We start from the raw sequence: 23,933 nt of genomic DNA on the forward strand, positions 1-23,933 counted from the left end.
CTTCTCGTTGGTGAGCAGAATCCCTGTTGCTCTTGCACAGCTCGTTGGTGTGGTAGGCCACATTCCAAGATGGGCCCCAGGATTCCCACTCAGTTAATGGAAGTTCAACTCGCTTGACATCCTTGTTACATTTGGTATGTCAGTTTTTTCATTTTATCTGTTCTAATAGATGTAGATTGCGATCTCATTGTAGTTTCAGTTTTCATTCCCTAATGGCTGATTATTTGGACATCTTTTCTTATGCCTGTTTGCCATCTGTGTGTCTTGTCTTCTTAGATAAAATGTCTGTTCAAATATTTTGCACATTGAAAACTCAAGTGTGTTTTCTTATTACTTTTTGAGAGTTCCTCGTATATTCTGGATACAAGTTCTTTATTAGTAAGTGATTTATAAATTCTCCCCTTATTACATGACTGTCATTTGTTCTTTTCAAAGTGTCTGGGGAACAGAACACTTTAATTTTGATGAAGTCCACTTTATCAGTTTTTTCTTTTCAGTTACATTTTGCTATTTAAGAAATTTTTATCTAAAGATTTTTCTCCCATGTTTTCTTCTAGAAACTTTATAGTTGCCTTTCATTTCATCTTACCCCATTGCACTAGTGAAACTTCTAGTATTATGTTGAATAGAATTAATAAGAGTGGACATTCTTGCCTTGCCCGATCTTAAAAGAAACACATTCAGTTTTTCACCATTTGATATGATATGAGCTGTAAGATTCTCATAGATGCCCTCTATCAAGTTGGGAAACTTCCTTTCTCTTCCTAGATGGCTGAGCATTTTTTGGTTTTGTTTATTTATTTTTTTAATCAGGAATGGCTTTTGAATTTTATCAAATATTTCTTGGCATCCTTGAGATGATCATATAGTTTTTCCTTTCTAGTCTGCTAATATGGTAAATTACAAAGGTTGGGTAACCACAACCTCTGTCTAGTTACAAAACATTTTTATCACCCCAAAATGTAACCCCAACCCCTTAAGCAGTTGCTCCCAACTCTGCCATTCACTAGCCCCTGCTGCTGCTGCTGCTAAATTGCTTCAGTCGTGTCTGACTCTGTGTGACCCCATAGATGGCAGCCCACCAGGCTCCCCCGTCCCTGGGATTCTCCAGGCAAGACACTGGAGTGGGTTGCCATTTCCTTCTCCAGTGCATGAAGGTGAAAAGAGAAAATGAAGTTTCTCAGTCATGTCTGACTCTTAGCAATGCCGTGGACTGCAGCCTACCAGGCTCCTCTGTCCATGGGATTTTCCAGGCAAGAGTACTGGAGTGGGGTGCCATTGCCCTCTCCGCCACTAGCCCCTAGCAGCGCTAATCTGTGTTTAGCTCTGTAGGTGTACCTATTCTGAATATTTCATATAAATGAAAGAAGAATCCTACAGTATGCGACCTTTCATATCTGGTTTCTAAATGTTCTGAGGCTCATCCATGTTGTAGCATATATCAGTACTTCATTGCTTTTATGGATTAATAATATTCCATTGTATGTATGTACCACAATTATTTATCCATTCATCTTTAGTTTGTTTATGGATTTTTAGGTTGTTAACACCTTTTGATCATTCGTGTACTTGTTTTTCAAGTACATGAATTCAAGTATGTTTAAATACCTGTTTTCAGTCCTTTTAGGTATATAACTAGGAGTAGAACTGCTGGTTCGTATAGTAGTTCTGTGATTAACTTACTGAGGAAGCACCAAACTGTTTTCCGTAGCAGCTGACCATTTCGCAACCCCAGTAGCAATGAACAGGGGTTCTAATTTCTTCACATCCTTACTAACACTTACTTTCCATGTTGTTGATTGTGGCCATCTTTGTGGATGTGAAGTGGTATCTCACCGTGGTTTTGATTTGTATTTCCCTAATGACTGATGATGTTAAGCACCTTTTCATTTTCTTGTTGGGAAAACTGGATAGCTACATGTAAATGAATGAAATTAGAACAGTCTCTAACACCATACACAAAAATACACTCAAGATGGATTAAATGCCATTTTGGTAAGCCTAGTAAGGCCAGATACTATAAAGGTCTTAGAGGAAAACATAAATCACACCAAGATTTTTTTGGCTCCAATTCCTAAAGTAATGAAAATAGAAATGAACAAATGGAACCTAATTAAGCTTAAAAGCTTCTACACAGCAAAGCAAACCGTAAATAAAATGAAAATATATGACAAAATAGTTTCAAATGAAGCAACCAACAAGGGATTACTCTCCAAAACACACAGACAACTCATGCAGCTCCATGTCATAACACAAACAACCCAATCAGAAATGGGCGGAAAACCTAAACAGACATTTCTCCAATGATGTCATACAGATGGTCAAAGAGCACATGAAAAGATGCTCGACATCATCAATTATTAGAGAAATGCAAATCAAAACTACAATTAGGTATCATCTCCTTGTAGACCGGTCAGAATGGCCATCATCAAAAAAAACTACAAACAATAAATGCTGGGGAGGGTGTGGAGAAAAGGGAACCATCCTACACTGTTGGTGGGAATGCAAATTGGTACAACCACGATGGAGAACAGTGTGGAGGTTCCTTAAAAAGCTAAAAATAAAGCTACCATATGATCCAGCAGTCCCACTCCTGGGCACATATCCAGAGAAAACCACAATCTGCAAAAGTGCATGCACCCTAGCGTTCACTGCAGCGTTATACAATAGCCAAGACAAGGAAGAAGCCTAAACAGCCATCAGTGGAGGCGTGGGTAAAGAAGACGTGGTCCACATATACAGTGGAACTACCACCCAGCCGTAAAGAAGGATGAAATAATTCCATTTGCAGCAGTGTGCTTGGACCAAGAGGCTATCAGTAAGTGAAGTAAGACGGAAAAAGACAAATATCATATGGTATCACTCATATTTGCAATCTAATTTTAGTTTTTTCTTAATATGTAGATTTATTGAAGTATAGTTGACTTACAACATTTCAGGTACACAGCAAGGTGATTGAGATATATATATATATATATATATATATATATATATATATATATATACACACGTTATTTTTCAGATTATTTTCCACTGTAAGTATTACTAGATATTGACTATAGTTCCCTGTGTTATACAGTAAAACTTTGTTGCTTGTTGCATGTCTGTTTTTTTAATTAGAACTATAGCACTCTGTTCATACTAGGTCAAATGAGTGGAATCAAAATGTCCTAAATTTTTAGCTAGGCAAAAACTCAAAAGTATTCCAAAATAGATATTATATTATACATACTATATATACAAACGCTTTTCTACTGTGCTTGATAAAGGCTTGAGAAAGAACATCAAAAAAGAGAGACGAAGAAATGGAAGACATAAACTAAGCAAAATGGGAGCCCTGAATATGAAATAGAGAAGTAAAACGAACTAGATAAAAGTACAGATCATTATGCAGTCCAGACGTTTTGTTCCTTTGTTTTTGTTTTCAGAATTAATTTATTTTAAATGAAACAAAGATGAATATTTTCAGTGCTAAAAGTTGCAGTTTCACAAAGAAGATAGACATCATAATCCATTAGATACCTTGACAAAGAAACAAAGATACATAAAGCAAAAATCAGAAGAAATATAAGGAAGTAGAAAAAATTGATAATCATAGTGAGAATATTTTATCAAGTGCAGAAAAAAATAAGAATAGAAACATCTTGAACGATGTCATTAATAGTTTAATTATAATAGATTTATATTTAATTTATTTATATTATGCATATCCTATATACATTTATTTAAAATTTTTTATTTCATACATTATTATTAGATGTCTATAGGATACTTAGAAAAATTGGCAAAAAGATAAACATTACTAAGTTTCAAAAAGTAGAATTCTTTTCTGTGTGTGCAATTAAATTATACATATATGCATGTTATTTTTGAAATTATTTTCCATTATGTTGAAAAATAGGGAAGCCTGGTGTGCTGCAGTTCATGGGGTCACAAAGAGTTGGACACAACTGAGTGACTGAACAATATATTATTACAAGATATTGACTATTGGCCCCTGTGCTATACTGTAAACCGCTGTTGCTTGTTGCATATCTATTTTTTTTAATTAGAAATCTAGCATTCTATTCATACTAATTCAAACAAGTGGAATCAAAATGTCATAATTTTTTTAGTTAAGCAAAAATTCATAAGTTTTCTAAAATATATGTTATACATATTATGTATATAAAGTATACAAAAGCTTTTCTACTAAACTTGATAAAAGCTTGAGTTCACTTCAGTTCAGTTCAGTTCAGTCGCTCAGTCGTGTCCAACTCTTTGTGACCCCATGAATCGCGGCACGCCAGGCCTCCCTGTCCATCACCAACTCTTGGAGTTCACTCAGACTCACATCCATCGAGTCAGTGATGCCATCCAGCCATCTCATCCTCTGTCGTCCCCTTCTCCTCCTGCCCCCAATCCCTCCCAGCATCAGAGTCTTTTCCAATGAGTCAACTCTTCGCATGAGGTGGCCAAAGCACTGGAGTTTCGGCTTCAGCATCATTCCCTCCAAAGAAATCCCAGGGCTGATCTCTTTCAGAATGGACTGATTGGATCTCCTTGCTGTCCAAGGGGCTCTCAAGTCTTCTCCAACACCACAATTCAAAAGCATCAATTCTTTGGTGCTCAGCCTTCTTCACAGTCCAACTCTCACATCCATACACGACCACAGGATAAACCATAGCCTTGACTAGACGGACCTTCATTGGCAAAGTGATGTCTCTGCTTTTGAATATGCTGTCTAGGTTGGCCATAACTTTCCTTCCAAGGAGTAAGCGTCTTTTAATTTCATGGCTGCAGTCACCATCTGCAGTGATTCTGGGTGTGTGAAGGTGTATTTTTCTTGTGCAAAGCTTCACTCATTCTGAGCATAGCCTGAATCATAACTGGCTTTTCTCACTCCTCAGCTGCAGATGTGCTCACCATCTCCTGTGCTCCTGCCACTACTGCATGGCGTTCTGTTGGAGAGAGGGACGACCCTTTGCTTAGCCAGGGCCTGTGGCCAGGTGCTCTGCACTCTTTGCAATGTGGTGGATGTCTTTGTTCTTGGCAGGAGCTGTCAATGGTTGCATTCTCCATGGACAGGGTCCCAGAGTAGTTATTATGGTCAAAGGTGTACATCCATGCCAGCTTCCGCCTTCATGCCACCCATCTGTTGCTCTGGAGCTTGTCCTCCAAACCTTGGTGCATCACACAGAGGGTCACCGTGCCCTTGAGCTCTCCTCCTCTGTCCATCTGGCTGGCCCAATAATCAGCCTTGTCTTCCTCCACTGCTCTACTCTGGGCTTCCCCCGACTCTCACATCTTCCTGCGGTTTCCCTCATGTCAGCCAAGTCCCCCGGATGGCCAAGTGCCCGCCTGAGTAGCCACACCCTTGCCGTCCACACATCAGCACAGCCTGTGGGCATCGCCTTGCCCAGGATGCAGCCACTCTCTCCACCCCCTGATTCAGCTCATCCTACAGTCAGGACTCTCCTCTGTCCATTCTTCACCCAGCAGAGACCTACCAGGCCCATCCCACAGCACTTGACCAAACCTGCCTCTTGCTCGTCCCCTGCCCCACGGGGAGGGCGCTGCTCACCTTGCCCTCGCCACAGTGGCCTTGCTCTTCTTGGCTTGCTCCCTTCTCTGGGGCCTTGACACCTGCTGCCTCCCTGCACAGCCCTTCCCCAACTCCCAGGATGTCCCGCCCATGTCTGGTCCTTCCTTCCATTGAGTTTCAGAGCAGATGTCGCCTTGGCACGTCAGCCTGTGAGCTGGGCTTCTTAGAACCATTTTTTTTTTTTTTTAGTTTTTTATTTTTTAAATTTTAATATCTTTGTAGAAGAGAATGTGAGAGGGAAAGGGACCTCCCAGGGGCTCACAGCTAAGGGCCAAATGCATGTCTGCCCTGGTCAGCCTATGTGTTCCCACAGCCCATAGCTGATGGGGTGTAGCCCACCCGCTGCTGCTGGCGGTGTGCTCCAAAACCATGTGTCTCCAGAGCCTCAGGTCTTAGGATTCTTGCCATTGCATGTGCAGAATCTCAGCTCAAGCAGACGCAGGTGAAGCACAAAAGGAGGATGTCTTTGCGTCTGTAAATAAAAAGTCTAGGGGTGTACCTATGGCTGATTCATGTTGCTGTTTGGCAGAAACCAATACAATATTGTAAAGCAATTATGCTTCAATTAAAAATAAGTAAATATTTTTAAAACTAAAAAGAAAAGTCTAGGGGTGGACATCAGACACGGCTAGCTCTGGGACCTGGTCCCTGGCCCTCTGCTGGTTGGCTCTGCTTTCCCCACTTGGGCTTCCTGTACCAGAAGGCCCTTGGCAGCCTTACGTTTACCTCCTGCCCCTCCTTTTCCCTAGCAGAAGGCAGAGTCTCTGCCCCAACAGTTCAAATTCCTGTCCCAGGAATTGTCTGGTGGCCCACCCCAGTGAAGTTCCGACGCATGGATCTGTTCCTAAGGCTGGGGTGGCATGCCCTGAGTCTCTCTCTCTGTCGCTCAGTTGTGCCCGACTCTTTGCGACCCCATGGACAGTAGCCTGCACCAAACTCCTCCATCCATGGGATTTTCTAGGCAAGAGTACTGGAGTGTGTTGCCATTTCCTTCTTCAGGGAATCTTCCTGACCCAGGTGTGAAACCCAGATCTCCCACATTGTAGACAGACGCTTTACCGTCTGAGCCACCAGGGATGCCCTGAGTGGCTGCACCCGAATCACACACCCATCCCAAAGCACTGTAGGGAAAGCTAGTTCCTACCCCAAGTAGCCACTGGGACCACATGCCCTTAATACCACAGGCAAGAAAGAAAGGACAGAATGGTCTCTGATGCCATAAGGAGGAATAGATGCTGAGTAGGCAGAAGCCACAGAGGCCCGTGACCCTGGGCCGCTGCAGCAGAGGCCAGGTCTTGGTGTGGACAAGAAGGAATCCAGGTGCTTCCTCTCACTTTCCATGCCCTAGCCTCACTTTGTCCTGGAACCACTGTAGCCTGGCCAGAGGGACTTTGCAGACCCTCACCTGAGGGCCCCTGCTGGGGCTGCTTGGACTGAGAGGAGGCTAGAAATGGAGCCAGTTAACAGGCGGCTTCCCGAGAGGAGCTGTCTCTCTAAGGAGACCCCGTTGCTCTGTGGCTGTTGCTAAGTAGCTCCTGTTGTCCCGTGGCCTTTAGGCTAGCATCCCCCTCCCCGCCCCTCTGCCAGCCACTCCTTTCTCTCGCCGAGTCTCACCCCCACATCTCAGTCACCCACATGCTGTCAAAGTTGTCATCCCTAGAAGCCCCTGCTCTGTGTAGCCCCCACCTCCAGGACCAGAGGGGGCCAGGAGGGTGCTCAGATGGGCCTGGCCTGGACAGCTAACACTGCCAACACGCTGATGTTTTCAGAGTGTCTTTGTGGCGGAGTCTTTCTGAAGTGTTAGTCCCAGAACTGCCTGTCCCCTGAGCAGCAGGGCCCGTCTGCACAAGCAGCGACTCCTCCCCGCCTTATCCCAGCGAGTCTTAGAGGTGTGACATGTGGTGCCTGGGCTGGCCTGGCAGCCCACACAGCCCAGTCTTTGTTGTCCCGAAGACACGACTGACAGCCGCTTGGGCCAAGACAAAAGTAGCACTCAGCATGGCTGGACCATTCAGTGCCCTGCCAGGCCCTCCATGGCCTGGAGCCCACGTGGAACGTGTACCTAGGCGAGGGCATGGCCTGTGTGGCCTCTGCCGCAGGGGCCACCTGCTGCTGGAGGTTGTGGCCAGCTGAGGTCCCTGTGCATCTCGGGCATGTCAAGGAAGCAGCTTGGTTCACCTGAGACTCCGAGACTGGAGGACCTATAATCCACCTCAGCGCCAGCCGCTGTCTTCAGGGGCCAGCAATGCCGAGGACTGGCTGTAATACATTTATTCTCCCTTGAGTCACTCGAGCAGTGCTGAGCACTGACCGCCTTAACAGTATTCACTCTTCAGTCACCGACATGTGTCAGTATGCTTATTTGAACACATTTTCAAAAGCACATGGCCAGCACATTAGACGCATGAGTTCATAGATAATATCAGTAAGAGTGATACTAATTTTAAAATGTGAATGGACATGAAGAACATGACTAAGTAAATAGCTGTGCAGAGAGTCGTCAGGCCTGGAAATATGAAAATGATCCTGGAATGTGTCATTCAGAAAACACTGGAGTGAAGGGTGTCATGTCCTGAAGGTCCTGAGCCTGGTTCTTGGAGGGATGCAGGGGGCTGCACAGAGCGGGTGTGCAGAGGACAGGTGTGCACAGGGGAGCCTCACCCTTGTCACCCTTCTGATACCTGGCATATAGGTGTCCCCAGCCCTGCGAAGACTTCTCCTGGTGGCTGCCCTCACTTCTTCACACTCCTCCTTGGCGATTCCTTGCACTGAATCATGTGGCCCAGGGCCTGGAGTGGAGGAGGTGGCATGAGCTGGGTTCTGGGTGACACACTGTGTCCTGGCCTGGCTCCCCCAGCTCCCCGCACTGCAGTGCACAAGTCACTCAACCACAGTCGCCTCATAGGAAACAGGGAGGATGAGAGCAGCGGCATGGTTGGACACAGAGGTTTGAGGGAAGAGGTAACCGTATCTGGGCTGTGAGTTTGTTTGGCACGAGGCAGCTGATTCACACCAGTGTCTTCCTGTCCACAAGTGAGGTGGTGCACTGTGTCCACTTTATTAGGAAGCTCTGAGGTGGGTGGGCCTTGCCTGTGGGCTCTCGGATGGGTGGCAGTTGGAGGGTCCCCATTTCTGGGACTCCTCTAGGTGGAGGCTTTGGCTGGTTGGGCATCAGAACCACCTGGGCTGTCCAAAGCTGGTGTGAGACCTCAGTATCTGCATTTTCCAGGAATGCAGCTCCAATTGATGACCAGCCTTCCCCAGATGCTGAGGTTAGGGACAGATGTCCAGTGCTCACATCTGATCAGGATGACCCTACCCCTAGGGTGTGGTGTTGGAGAAGACTCTTGAGAGTTCCTTGGTCTACAAGGAGATCCAACCAGTCCAGCCTAAAGGAAATCAGTCCTGAATATTCACTGAAAGGATTGATGCTGAAGCTGAAGCTCCAACACTTTTGCCATGTGATGTGAAGAACTGACTCATTTGAAAAGACCTTGATGCTGGGAAAGATTGAAGGCAGGAGGAGAAGGGGATGACAGAGGATGAGATGGTTGGATGGCATCACTGACTCAATGGACATGAGTTTGAGCAAGCTCCAAGAGTTGGTGATAGACAGGGAAGCCTGGTGTGCTGCAGTCCATGGGGTCTCAAAGAGTTGGACACTGAGCAACTGAACTGAACTGAACCCCCAGTGTAAGAGGTTTCATCTTTAGAGGCAGAGGCTCACTGGCTTTTGCAAAGGTGGCCATGCCCAAGTGCTGTCTTTACACAGGACTCAAGCTCTAACACTACTGCCTCCCTGACTGTCTTTTAGGACAGTGGCTGGGGAGGCCCTGCTCTGCATGGACGCCTAGCGTTGGCCATGTGCACTGGGCCAGCCTCAACTGCCTGTGATCTCAGTAGCCCCTCATCCGGCCTGGGCCTTTCCCACACAAGCTGCCTGGGTCTCTGCATGGAGAACCTCTCAAGTCAGAATCCATCCTGGCTGTGGGCTACCCCAGACCATTTCAGAAGTCAATAAAAGCCCAATATTAGTTTGAATCCATGGAAGGGGTGGGGGCTATCTTGTCCCCCACCAAGTCCAATTAGGTGTCCTAGCACAGGTCAGGCCCTCTCTCTGAGCCTCAGTTTCCCCTTCTGTGACAACCATAAGACCCCTTTCGTGTCCCCCTGCAGGTGACAATCAAACTGCTTTTCAGCAGTCCTAGAGGGAACGAGATCACAGTCACATTTGTGCACAAGCTACATGTGCTGGCCGTGGGTGAGGGCCCCCAAGTTCAGAGGCTGCAGCGTGGGCCAGGACTGACCCGGCATGCCCAGCCGAGCCACCGGTTTGGGCCTCGGATACACTCACACATCCTCCCGGCTTCTCTGACAAGAGCTTTTTCTCTGTACTCAAGGTTCCTGAGAGAAGCCAGAGAAAAACAGTATGTTTCTTTGTTTTATTATAACACGGATGACTTCATTCTTCCCAGAAAAGACAACAACGAATTTGTTAAAGTTCAGCTGTGAGAACTTCCTCTTATAGCAGGAATGAGGGGTATTTTAAAAGCAGCTTCTTGCTTCCTGGAGCTATTTGCAGCTGAGTGGCCCTGCTTGCCGTTGCTGGGCCCTCCTGCTCCAGTGCTGCCATCCATCTGGTGGGGGAGGGTAGTGGGGGGTGCGGCAGCGCTCTCTCCCCGTCATTCAACTGCCCAGTGCTCTGGGACCATCCCATAGGTTTTAATTACTTCCTTCAGATTTCCAAATTCAGGGAGAAATGAAATTATTTCTCTGTCCATTAAGATGTTTCCTGCCTTTCAGCTGGAACCACCATCTTCCAGTAATTTGCCAAAATGAGCAACACAAAGGGGAAGAGGAGGGACACCCGCTGAGTGACCTCTGGGCCTTTTAGAAAACGTGGAGTTGTTCCTTTGGCCACATACATGTGAATCTACCAGAAGGGTGATATTGTGGCTATCAAGGGAATGGGTACTGTTCAAGAAGGAATGCGCCACAAAGGTTGCCATGGCGAAAGTGGGCGAGTCTGCAGTGTCACCCAGCATGCTGTTGGCATCATTGTAAGCAATCAAGTCAAGGCAAGATTCTTGCCAAGAGAATTAATGTGCGTATTGAGCATATTAAGGACTCTAAGAGCCAAGATAGCTTCCTGAAATGTGCGAAGAAAAATGATCAGAAATAGAAGGAAGTCAAAAAAAAAAAAAAAAAAAAAGAAATAGAAGGAAGTCAAAGGAAAAGGGACTTGGCTTCAGCTGAAGTGCTGGCCTGCTCCACCCAAAGAAGCACACTGAGGACCAATGGAAAGGAGCCTGAACTCCTGGAGCTGATTCCTGCGAATCCATGGCACGATGGGTGTAAAAATAAAAACCTAGACCTTACGAATGTTTCTCTTAATTGAGTAGAGGTGTTGTGTCCCTTCCCCAAGGAAATGCTTAGGACACATTTTAATTGTGTCCAAATTCAGTGCTGCTGCTGCTGCTGCTAAGTCGCTTCAGTCTTGTCCGACTCTGTGCGACCCCATAGATGGCAGCCCACCAGGCTCCCCCGTCCCTGGGATTCTCCAGGCAAAAACAGTGGAGTGGGTTGCCATTTCCTTCTCCAGTGCATGAAAATGAAAAGTCAAAGTGAAATCACTCAGTCGTGTCCAACTGTTCACGATCCCATGGACTGCAGCCTACCAGGCTCCTCCATCCATGTGATTTTCCAGGCAAGAGTACTGGAGTGGGGTACCACTGCCTTCTCCGCCAAATTCAGTGGGTGATGCGTTTTTAAATGTAGTGTTTTTTCTTCCTAAAAGATGTAAGATAGCTTGCTGTTCAAGCTAATAAACTACTATATATATGTGTATATATATATATATATAAATCTTTCCGGACCCCTGACAGACATCTCTAGCTAGGAGCAAACGTCCTAGGGAGCAATGTCTGTGTGACCCCCAGGGATATGCAGTCAGTGCGAGGGTCTGGTGTCTGGTCTCTCAAAACACTGGGTCCCCTGAGGCACCTGAACCCCAGTGACAACAGAGGGCTGAATCAGGCCAGCCAGATGATGGGGACAGCAGGCTGGTGGCCTCCCTGGGTAGAGGGACAAGTGCCAAGAAAGAATGGAGGCTTGATGTGGCGGGCTCTTCTGAGCTCTTCAGTAAAGGCAGAAATGCTGATTCTCGTGAAAACCCTTGTGTAAACAAGGTCAGCAGATCCACCGTTTACAGGGGCAGGACACCTGACCCCTGCTTGTCAACCTCTTGGTTTACCTGGAGTGACCATCGTGGATGCGCTTGGCAGCTGCCCGCCTGGATCAGTATGAGGGACACAAGTGGTGAACTGCACCCTCCCTGGCCACGAATAAGTAGGTGAGAGAGCCACACAGGGACCACAGGCTTTGCCCGAGGACAGATTGCCCAGAGGACTGTGTGAATGGCATGGGAGCCCAGAAAGGGAGCTGTGGCCATTAGCAGGGCTGAGGGGATTGAGTCAGGCTCCCTGGAGGAAAGGACAGCAGGTTGAACTTCGGCCTCTGCCATCCAGGAAGAGAGTACAGCAGTGCAAAGGCCTGGAGGCAGGGAGGGTCCAGAGAGGCGGGACGGGATGCTGGTGGGCAGGTGGGAGGGCCATAGGGCAAGAGGCCACACGTGTGGGGAGATCCAGGTGGGCTCCAGCTCCCAGGGGGAGCCTGGCAGGGATTCTGGAGAAGGGAGAATGTGGACCCAGTTCTTTTCAGGCTGGGGCAGGAAGTCCCTGGCTGCGCTTGACGGAAGGGTCTGAGGGGAGTCAGTGGGCAGCAGCACCTGTGAATTTTGCACACCCCAGACTGTCCTAACTGCTGGGGATCCCTACACCTCCATGCCCCTGCTTCCTCAACTACCTCGTCATTCCTGGGCCCTGATAAGACAGCTTAAGGTGCACTTGGCCAGCTCAGAGAGGCCTGAGCTCAGAGAAAGGCTGGATAACCCAAGCAGCAGTGGAAGCCTAGGCAGCCGGGGCAGTTCTTGCCTGAACGAGGCAGAGAAGCAAGCTGGTTCAACCTCCTGGCCAGGAGCCTGAGTACATCTCGTCACAGAGTGGGCAGCACCATGCCCATAGAGCGGGGACTCTACTTCTGACCCCAGTAGATCCATCAAGGGGGGCTATTATGAGCCCACTTTATAGATGCAGAAACTGAGACTCAGACAGGTGAGGAGGCTGTTCCACACCAGGCAATGAGGAAGATCCCCTCCCTGCTCCATGTAGCCCACAGAGCTCATCCCCAAGCCTCCCAGGCTTGCCTCCCCAGATACTGAAACAAATCCCAGAAGCCACAGGGATAAAAAAAAAATAAAGCCTTTATTTTTGCCGACTGTTTCTTGTCTTTGAAAATGCCTGAGAGGCGTTTGTGAAGAGGTGTGGGTGACTCATGCAGAACGTGGAGATGCGATTAACTATTTTTGCCTCAGACTCCAAAGACAGATGGGCGGCATCCCTGAGGGTATGCAGGCAGTGGGGGCTGACCCTCAGCAGGGAGGCAGGGCAGTGGTCGCCTTGCACAGTGGCCTAGGCAGTCCCGATGTTATCAGTGTTGATGAAAGCAAATCCATCAGCCCAGAAGGCTGACTCTGGGTTTGCTGGGGTGTTGTCATCGCCAGGGTTATGCGGGGTCCCAAGGCCACAGGAGGTGGGGACCGTGGTCCTTGTTGATGTCTCCTTCCTCCCAGTCTGCAGTGTCTGAACATGAGGCTCCTCCTGCCCTGCCACCTCCAGGTGAGCAGGCCCAAGGCCTGGCACCCCCAAAACACTCACACCTTACAGATTCACCTGAGGCCTGCCTTCAGGGCTCAGCTGTGGAAGCTGAAAGTCCCAGGCTCTGTCATCACGTTCGAGACTCAGGCCTGATGAGGAGGAGGCCACAAAACCTAAACTGAGAGTGGTTTCCTCCTCTGTTGCCGACGGGGTCCTCCCTCCCTAAGGAGGTTCTGGCGGTGGGGATCCCGCTCCTGGGCTGGAGGAGGGCCCCAGGATGTCTGGAATGGGGAGCCACGGCCTGGGTCTCACCATGTGGTCCCTGAACCTGGAATCGGGGCCGTGGCTTCCGACTTGGTCTGTCTCCAACTCTCTGGGGCTCAGATGGCTCAGATGGTAAAAAAATCTGCCTGCAATGTGGGAGACCTGGGTTCCATCCCTGGGTTTGGAAGATGGCCTGGAGGAGGGCCTGGCAACCCACTCCAGTGTTCTTGCCTGGAGAATTCCATGGACAGAGGAGCCTGGGGGTCACAGAGAGTCGGACAGAGCTGAACAACTAAGCACCAATTCTCTGGGACTCAGGGGCCCCGATTTGGAACAGCTCTGTAGTGCTAACAAGAGCCCCTGCCCTCCAGGCTCCAGCGGGGCAGGGCCCACAGAAGGGTCGTCCTGACCCCAGCCATTCGCTAGAGAGAGACACACGCGTCACAGCCTGCGGTGAGGAGGGGCCGAGAGCAGGGGGCCGCCTCAGCCTGAGGAGGAGGAGGACAGGAGAGGGACGTGAGCGGCTGCACTCGCGCAGACAGTGGCTCGGCTGAGGCCTGCGCCGGGAGCGCCGTCAGGAGGCTCAGCGGCAGGAAAGCCTGGGCACGGCTGACTCTGGTGGGTCACGGGAGGGTGGGGGGCCTCCCGCGGGCCCGGGCGGGGGGCCTGGGCGGCCGGGCCGGGCGGGGCCTCTCAGCTGGCGGGCGGGGGCTGGGGGGAGACTCAGCTAAGAACAGCTAGCGCTTTCATTCCCGCGCCCTCGATTCACGCGTCTCAGGGACAAATGTGTTTTTCACACAGTCTTGAGGCTCATTGTCTGTGGTAAATAAGACTTCTGTGTCCCCTCACAGAGTGAGCCACTCTCCTCCCTGGCAGCTGTCGCCTGGCTGGCTGGCCCCACGGAGCCGTGCGGCCACCACTGGCAGCCTTGGCCACCGGCCAGGCGCCCCTGGGCACTTTCTCTGCCCTCCTCTGCCCGCTGTTGCACCAGTCACCTCCCCGTGGCTGTCGTTTGTTCATTCATTCATTCCTGTATTTAGCCCTTCCGCAAGTGCTAGGTGAGCCCCGTTCCAGATGTTGGTGGTACAGCCTGGAGTAGGGCTGGCAGAGCCACACCCTCAAGAACTCATGGTCACATGAGGGGGAACAGGGGCCAAACAAGTAAATAAGAGACACAATAACTTCATGCCACAGGAATACGAAATGAGGAGGAAATGGCAACCAACCTCAGTATTCTTCCCTGAAAAATACCAAGGACAGAGGAGCCTGGTGGGCTACAGTCCATGGGGTCTCAAAGAGTCGGACACGACTGAGTGACTAAGCACAGCACCAGTGTGGAGAATGACTGGGCAGTGAACACCATGTGAACCTGTGGTCAGAGATGGCTTTGATGGGGGATAAGAGGAAAGCAGCCAGGTGAAGGCCTGGGGGAAGGGTGTTCCCCATGGGGGAAGCACAGAGCCCTGAGGTGGGAATAAGTGTAGTGTAGGCAAGGAAAGGATTTGGGGCAAGGCTGGAGAGGTGGGCTTCGAGCCCAGTTGGTGGGACTTCACAGACCATGAGAAGGACTTTAGAGGAGGCCCAGCCATTCCATGGGATGTAACCAGTGATGGTTCTAATCAAGTTCCAGCGCTGCGCTGGGCACAGACACTCACAGCCTCTCCATGCTTATGTGGGCTTGTCATCTGCACTGTGTATGGGGGGAAACTCGGGCTCAGGGAGGAGCCCACACACCCACCTGCCAACAGCTTCTCCTGTCCCAGCCTACCAGCCCTTCCCAAGTCTGTCTCTATAACCCCAGCTGCTCAGAAGACCCTTTCTCTACTCAGCTCCTCTTGTGGCCACCTCCAAACGCATTGGACCTAGCCCCGTGTCTACTGCATTTCTGAAGGCTTCTTCTAGAAGGCGACACTGCAGCTGGATCTTCAAAACGAACAGAAGGGTCTTCTGAAATGGAAGAAACAACTGAAAACTTGACTCAGTGGTGGGAGTGTGGATACATATGTGGGGCACAGCAGGCAGGCATTGCTGGAGTAGTCTTGCTAACTATTTTTTTAAATAAAAACTCATTTATTAAAATGAAAATATTCTGTAATGAAATTTTACATTTCTATCAGAATCACCATTATCACTTCCCACAACTTGAAAGTTTCCATGTAATGAAAACGTGGAATGTTAATGTAATGAAAACAAACATTATTGATTTTTTAAAAGAATAAAACTACAAAAATATAAACACCAACATTTGGGTTGTAGGATCATGTGAGTATGCTCCATTCTGTCTCTCCCACTGACTGCAGCTTAAAATCAAACAGGATGCATGGAGTAGCTACTTTGAAAACTAAGTAATAACAGGCAGATTGGAGAAGAAAATCATAATTTGAAGTACCGCCTAATTGTCAGTGAGCTCACCATTTTTCCTCCACTGGTGTTCCCTGCCTAAACTCAGGGCAGCCTGAAAACTAAAAGGGACATCAACAGTGACACAAAGAGCTTTGGGAGACATCTGCTGATTCTGGCTCAAGGAGCAAGTGAGCGGTCTCTTAGAGAGAGCAGGAGACTACAGTTAAAAACATCTTGCCTGTGCTCTTTTCTACTCCAGCTCACAAGCAATTCTACAACAGCGTTTCATGGACCCTGCAAGAACCTAAAACTCCGAGGAAGGGGAGCCTTTCTGTCTGAACAGATGCGTTATTGCCCAACTGAAGGCAGGATGAACTTGGCACTTTGCTTTCTCTTTTGTCCTCCCACCGTTTAGCCCTAGGTTCAGGCATAGTCACGGGAAGTGCATAGCAGAACTGGGTAAGCTGGGTAAGCAAAGCCCTAGCTCTCTGGCTTGAAGACCAAAAAAGGGAGCTCCAGGACAATGGAAAATTCTAGAGGAGGTCATAAAGTTTTTTAATTAACTCCTGGGCTAATCCCCAAGCTGCACAGGTTGGGATCTGACCCTAAAGAGTACATCATAGGTTTTGAAATTCCAGATGTTCAAGCTGGATTTAGAAAAGGCAGAGGAGCCAGAGATCAAATTGCTAACATCCGTTGGATCATAGAAAAAGCAAGAGAGTTCCAGAAAAACATCTGCTTTGTTGACTATGCAAAAGCCTTTGACTATGTGGATCACAACAAACTGTGGAAAATTCTTAAAGAGATGGGAATATCAGGCCACTTTACCTGCCTCCTAAGAAATCTGTATGCAGGTCAAGAAGCAACAACAGTTAGAACTGGATATGGAGCCACCACCGCCACAGGGGCCTGGTAACTCTGCTGCTCTGGAGGATTCTTGTGTGATTGACAAACCTCTGATGAAGCCCTGACCAGATGGACATGAGTTATTACCACACAGAACAAAAGACCCTTCCCCACAACATTATGGGAGAACATGAAGAATGGGTCCTTTGAGGGACAAAGCCAAAACCTTCCAAAGGGTAAACAACTTGAAGCCAATAGGCTGTGCCTTAAAAATGATGCACCCCAAGCAAAACACAAAAAGAATAGAAAGAAAAAGGAGTATTTAAATGAAGATGCAAATGGATTAATGGAATATCCAAGACAAAACTTACAGACGGTTCACAATGGTGAGATGATAGCAACAGTCAGGAAGCAAGGGGAAAAATTGTAGTTGCCTTAAAGGATGACAGTTGCTGGGAAGGAAGACGATCAAAAAGACAGGCAGCAAAGAAAAATGCAGTGGTATGTTTCCATTGTAGACAGCTGGCCATGGAATTGCAGATTGCCCTGCTGCCCTTGAGAATCAAGAAATGGGCACTGGAATACGTTACCAGTGTGGATCCACAAGGGCAGGGTTAAAGTAGACCCGGCTCTTGGTGAACTTCCTGTTGCAAAATGTTTTGTTTGTGGGGAAATAGGACATCTGTCCAGATCTTGTCCTGATAATCCCAAAGGATTCTGTGCTGATGGTGGTGGCTGCAGACTATTAGGCTCTGTGGAACATTTGAAGAAAGATTGTCCTAAAAGTCAGAACTAAGATCAAATGGTCACAGTTGGTCACTGGGGCAAAAGGAATGAGTGCAGACGATGAAGAAATTTTGGATGTGCCTAAACCACAGAAATCCAAAACAAACATACCTATAGTTGTTAATTTTTGATGATTAGTACTATTGGTTGTTCAACATTCTGAACTGGGCCTGCTTCACAAGTTAGAGCTGGACTGTCGCTTGGAGGCCTGTATTGTATATATCAGTATAATTCAGGTATGGCCAAACCAGTTCCTGAGTTCAGTCCATCAAAGAGCATTCTACCAGTGTTTGGAGAAAAGCACTGAAAAAAGTATAAGATGTTTAAAATGGATTTTCTAAAAGAATATATTTTTGACCAATAGAACTTAGGTATAACTGTCTGTATACCCAATTGTACATCTTTTTTTGTAATCATCTTTTTCTTAAAAACAAAAATATACATTAATATAAACTATCCCTAAACATAGGATAACTACTTTGCATTTGGAAATGCATTTGTGGCTCTATCATTTTCTTGGTTCAAATTATCAATTTATTTTTATGTTAGAACTTTATTTACACTTGCCACAAATGTATTATTTTTAAAATATTAAATAAAAACTCATTTTCTATTAAAATATGGACATGGAACAATGGCCTGGTTCAAAAGTCAGAAAAGAGTACTTCAAGGCTGTATATTGTCACCCTGGTTATTTAACTTACATGCAGACTACATCATGCAAAATGCTGGGCTGGATGAAGCACAGGCTGGAATCAGGATTGCCATGAGAAATATCAATAACCTCAAATAGGCAGATGATACCACTCTAATGGCAGAAAGCAAAGAGGAATTAAAGAGCATCTTGATGAAGGTGCAAGAGGAGTGAAAACCTAAAACTCAGCATTCGAAAAACTAAAATCATGGCATCTGGTCACATCACTTCATGGCAAATTGATGGGGATAAATGGAAACAGTGGCAGGTTTTATTTTGGGGGGCCCCAAAATCACTGCAGATTGACTGCAGCCATGAAATTAAAAGATGCTTGCTCTTTGGAAGAAAAGCTATGACAAACCTAGTTCAGTTCAGTTCAGGTGCTCAGTCATGTCTGACTCTTTGCAACCTCATGGACTGTAGCACGCAAGGCCTCCCTGTCCATCACCAACTCCTGGAGTTTACTCAAACTCACATCCATCAAGTTGGTGATGCCATCCAACTATCTCATCCTCTGTCATCCCCTTCTCCTCCTGCCCTCAATCTTTCCCAGCATCAGGGTCTTTTCAGATGAGTCAGTTATTCACATCAGGTGGCCAAAGTATTGGAGTTTCAGCTTCAGCATCAGTCCTTCCAATGAATATTCAGGACTGATTTCCTTTAGAATGGACTGGTTGGATCTCCTTGCTCTCCAAGGGACTGTCAAGAGTCTTCTCCAACACCACAGTTCAAAAATATCAGTTCTTTGGTGCTCAGCTTTCTTTATAGTCCAACTCTCACATCCATATATGACTACTGGAAAAACCATAGCTTTGACTAGAAAGACCTTTGTTGGCAAAGAAATGTCTCTGCTTTTTAATAAGCTGTCTAGTTTGGTCATAACTTTTCTCCCAAGGAGCAAGCATCTTTTAATTTCATGGCTGTAGTCACCATCTGCAGTGATTTTGGAGCCCCCCAAAATAAAGTCTGTCACTGTTTCCATTGTTTCCCCATCTATTTGACATGAAGTAATGGGACCAGATGACAAACCTAGAAAGCATATTAAAAAGCAGAGACATCACTTTGCCAACAAAGGTCTGTATAGTCAAAGCTATAGTTTTTCCAGTAGTCATGTACAGATATGAGAGTTGGACCTTAAAGAAAGCTGAGTGCCAAGGAGTTGATGTTTTCAAACTGTGGTATTGGAGAAGACTCTTGAGAGTCCCTTGGACTGCAAGGATATCAAACCAGTCAATCCTAAAGGAAATCAACCCTGAATATTCATTGGAAGGGCTGATGCTAAAGCTGAAGCTCCAGTACTTTGGCCACCTGATGTGAAGAACTGACTCACTGGGAAAGACCCTGATGCTGGGAAAGATTGAGGGCAGGAGGAGAAGGGGGAGACAGAGGATGAAATGGTTGGATGGCATCACCAATTCAATGGACATGAGTTTGAGCAAACTCCCGGGGATAGTGAAGGATAGGGAAGCCTGGCATGCTATAGTCCATGGGGTTGCAAAGAGTTGGACATGACTTAAAACTGAACAACCACAAACCAAAGTACAAAATAGACTGCTGCCCATGTCTCAGATTAGCTGCTGTGTGGCACACAAATTTGAACATCAACTTAATGGCTTTGAAAATAAAACGAACATTAAAACCACAACCCCATCAGAGCTTTAGGAACAAGCCCCTCTGAATCAATTGCCTGCCAAAACAATAACATACATATTCTCCACGGGATTTTTAAAAGAATCAGAACTTGTAAACATAGTATTCAAAATGTCTATAACACCATCCAAAACTACTTTACATGTGAAGAACTAGGAAATCTCAACTCACATGGGAAAAGATAGTGAATAGATGCCAATGCTAAGGTAAAACCTGGCAAATTCATATTATCTGACAAAGACTTTAAGCCAGCTATTGTAAAAATGCTCCAACAAGTAAGGGCAAACACTTCTGAAACAAATAGAAAGATAGACTGTATCAGCAAAGAAATAAGTGATATAAAGAACCCAATGGAAATCTTAGAACTGAAAAAATAACAATAACCCAAGTCTAACAGAATTGGAAATGAGAGAGAAAATGATCAGTGATATTGAAGGTAGTTTGGTAGAAACTATCCAGTCTGAACAATGGAGAGAAATTGAAAGAAAAATTAACAGAGCTTCAGGCACCTCTAGAATAACAGCAGAAGTCTAACACTTATGTTACTAGAGTCCCAAAAGGATAGGAGAAAAAGTGTAATTCAGAAAAAGTGTTTGAAGAAACAATGGCTGAAATCATCTCAATTTAATCAAAGATTAGATCCACATATTCACGAACCCCAAAACAAGGTGTGTTCCAAACAGAATAAAACACAAAGGAACTCATGCCCAGATCCATCATTATCAAAGCACCGAAAAATAAACACAAAGAAAAAATCTTAAAGAGCTACCAGGAGAAATGACGCTTTACTTATAAGCGAAGAATGAGTCAAACGATTGTGGCTTTCTCATGAGAAACCATAGAGGCCAGAAATAGTTGAAACAACACTTTTTAACATGCTGAAAGAAAAGAACTGTTAACCTACAGTTCTAGAGCCATTGAAAAGGTCATTCAGGAATGAAGATGTTATAAGAAACACTCAGGTGAAAGAAAACTAAGCATTTACTGCCAACAGACGTGCCCTTTTGCATTGTTAAAGGAAGTTGCCCTGGTAGAAAGGAAATGATGCCAGGACACTTAAAACATCAAGAATGAAGGAAGGGTAATAGAAATGATAAATATCTACATAAACACAATTCTCCCTTTGAATTTTTAGCATGTGTTCGATGGTTGAAAACAAAGATGATAGCATTGTCAGATGAGGTTTTCAGTGTATGTAGATGTAATACATAAGATGCTTACAATACAGAGGAGAGCGGGTAAAGCACCCTAATGGTGGCTAAGTTTTTTCTGTTTCACTTGAGGTGGTGAAAAATATTGATTCTAAGTAGACTATGAAATGTACATACAAACATACTTCATTTTCTTGCACTTTGCAGATGTTTCACTTTTTACTAATTGAAGGTTTGTGGCAACTCCGTGTTGACTTCAAACGGTCACAACCTAAAAGAGTTATGTTTTATTCACTGGGAATTTTTGCATCCCAAGTCTCAAGTTACCCTGAGAGAGCTGCTCCGAGGAGGCTGTAGGTGAGGGGGAGGAGCCAGGTTTAACAGAAGTGTGCAACAAGGGGCAGGTAATCTGAACAGTAAGAGATTGTTGTTAATTAAGGAAAACCAGGTATCTCAAGAAGTTTAGCACTTTTATGTCGATGGGAAATGCAAGAGTCCGGGCTCACTGCAATCATTCATTGCATGTCCATCTCAACTATCTGGGGCCAGTTTTTCAGTACAGATCACAGGTATTGTTCCACAGGTGTTGTGCTTCCTGTTTGCCCTGGAGAGCTGGGATCGCTGATGACTGTGACATTCTTGTTTATTGATGTGGCAGGAAATACTCCATTTCTACCCAACAGCCTTGGCCCACTTTGTGTCTCTGTGTTACAGTTTGTTAACAATATTCCAAACTATTTGATTATTACTGTAATTGTTATGGTGGTCTCCGATTAATGATCTTTGATAATACTATTGTAATTGTCTTGAGGTACCATAGACAGCACCCATAATGTAACAAATTTTATATATATATATATATATATATATATATATCCTGATTGCTCCACCAACAGCCTGTTCCCCAACTCTCCCCCTCTCCTCCAGCCTCCCTATTCCCTGAAATGCAACAATATTGAAATTAGATCAATTATAACCTTACAAGGGCCTCTGAATGTTCAAGTAAAAGAAAGAATCACACATCTCTCACTTTAAATCAAAAGCTAGAAATGATTACACTTAGTGAGGAAGGCATGTCAAAAGCCAAGATAGGCTGAAAGGTAGGTCTCTTGAGCCAAAGTTAGCCACGTAGTTAATGCAACGGGAAAGTTCTTGAAGGAAATGAAAAGTACTACTCCAGTGAACATACAAATGATACAAAAGTGAAATAACCCTATGACTAATATGGAGAAATTTTAGTGTTCTAGATAGAAGATCAAACCAGTCACAACATTTCCATAAGCCAAAGCCTAATCCAGAGCAAGACCATAACTCACTTCAGTTCTATGAAGGCTGAGAGATGTGATTTTGAAGCCCAAGAAAATAAAGGCTGTCACTGTTTCCACTGTTTCTCCATCTATTTTCCATGAAGTGATGGGACTGGATGCCATGATCTTAGTTTTTTGAATGTTGAGTTTTAAGCCAGCTTGTCACTCCCCTATTTCACTTTCATCAAGAGGCCCTTTAGTTCCTCTTCACTTTCTGCCATAAGGGTGGTGTCATCTGCATATCTGAGGTTATTGATACTTCTCCTGCAATCTTGATTCCAGCTTGTGCTTCATTCAGTCTGACATTTCACATATTTTACTGTGCATATAATTTAAATAAGCAGGGTGACAATATACAGCCTTGACGTACTCCTTTCCCAATTTTGAACCAGTTCGTTGTTCCATGTCTGGTTATAATTGTTGCTTTTTGACCTGCACACAGGTTTCTCAGGAGGCAGGTAAGGTGACCTGGTATTCCAATCCCTTTAAGAACTTTCCACAGTTGTTGTGATCCACACAGTCAAAGGCTTTTACGTAGTCAATGAAACACAAGTAGATGTTTTTCTGGAATTCTCTTACTTTGTCTATGATAAAACAGATGCTGGCAATTTGATCTCTGGTTCCTCTGCCTTTTCTAAATCCAGCTTGAATGTCTGGAGATTCTTGGTTCACTTACTGTTGAAGCCTAGCTTGAAGGATTTTTTGCATTACTTTGCTAGCATGTGAAATGAGTGCAATTGTGTGGTAGTTTGAGCATTCTTTGGGATTGCTCTTTTTTGGGATTGGAATGAAAACTGACCTTTTCCAGTCCTGTGGACCCTGCTGAGTTTTCCAAATTTTCTGGCATATTGGGTGCAGCACTTTCTTTTAGGCACAGCATCATCTTTTAGGATTTGAAATAACTCAGCTGGAATCCATCACCTCCACTACCTTTGTTCACAGTGATGCTTCCTAAGGCCCACTTGACTTCACATCCAGGATGTCTGGCTCTAGGTGAGTGATCACACCATCGTGGTTATCCAGGTCATTAGGATCCTTTTTGTTTAGTTCCTCTGTGTATTCTTGCCACCTCTTCTTAATATCTTCTGCTTCTGTTAGGTCCATACCATTTCTGTCCTTTATTGTGCCCATCTTTGCATGAAATATTCCCTTGGTATCTCTAATTTTCTTGAAGAGAACTCTAGTCTTTCCCATTCTATTGTTTTCCTCTATTTCTTTGCACTGATCACTTAGGAAGGTTTTCTTATCTCTCCTTACTATTGTTTAGAACTCTGCATTCAGATGGGTATATCTTTCCTTTTCTCCTTTGCCTTTAGTTTCTCTTCTTTACTCGGCTTTGTAAGGCCTCCTCGGACAACCATTTTGCCTTGTTGCATGTCTTCTTCTTGGGGTGGTTTTGATCACTGCCTCCTGGACAGTGTTATGAACCTCTTTCCATAGTTCTTCAGGAACTCTGTCTCTCAGACTAATCTCTTGAATCTATTTGTCGCTTCCACTGTATAATTGTAAGGGATTTGATTTAGGTCGCACCTGAATGGTCTAGTGGTTTTCCCTACTTTCTTCAATTAAAGTCTAAATTTTGTAATAAGGAGT

The 23,933-nt window shown here is 45.7% G+C and overlaps 1 protein-coding gene and 1 pseudogene across 2 annotated transcripts in view; both read left to right on the forward strand.

Annotated features, from left to right (window-relative positions):
* Positions 1-23,933, forward strand: part of RASGEF1C (RasGEF domain family member 1C) — a 105,928-nt gene that overhangs the window by 20,238 nt on the left and 61,757 nt on the right. The gene's annotated exons all lie outside the window — the stretch shown is intronic.
* On the forward strand, positions 8,393-18,051 carry LOC101118271 (zinc finger CCHC domain-containing protein 9-like; annotated as a pseudogene).

This window comes from Ovis aries, chromosome 5, assembly GCF_016772045.2.
Source record: "Ovis aries strain OAR_USU_Benz2616 breed Rambouillet chromosome 5, ARS-UI_Ramb_v3.0, whole genome shotgun sequence".
Lineage (NCBI taxonomy): Eukaryota > Metazoa > Chordata > Mammalia > Artiodactyla > Bovidae > Ovis > Ovis aries.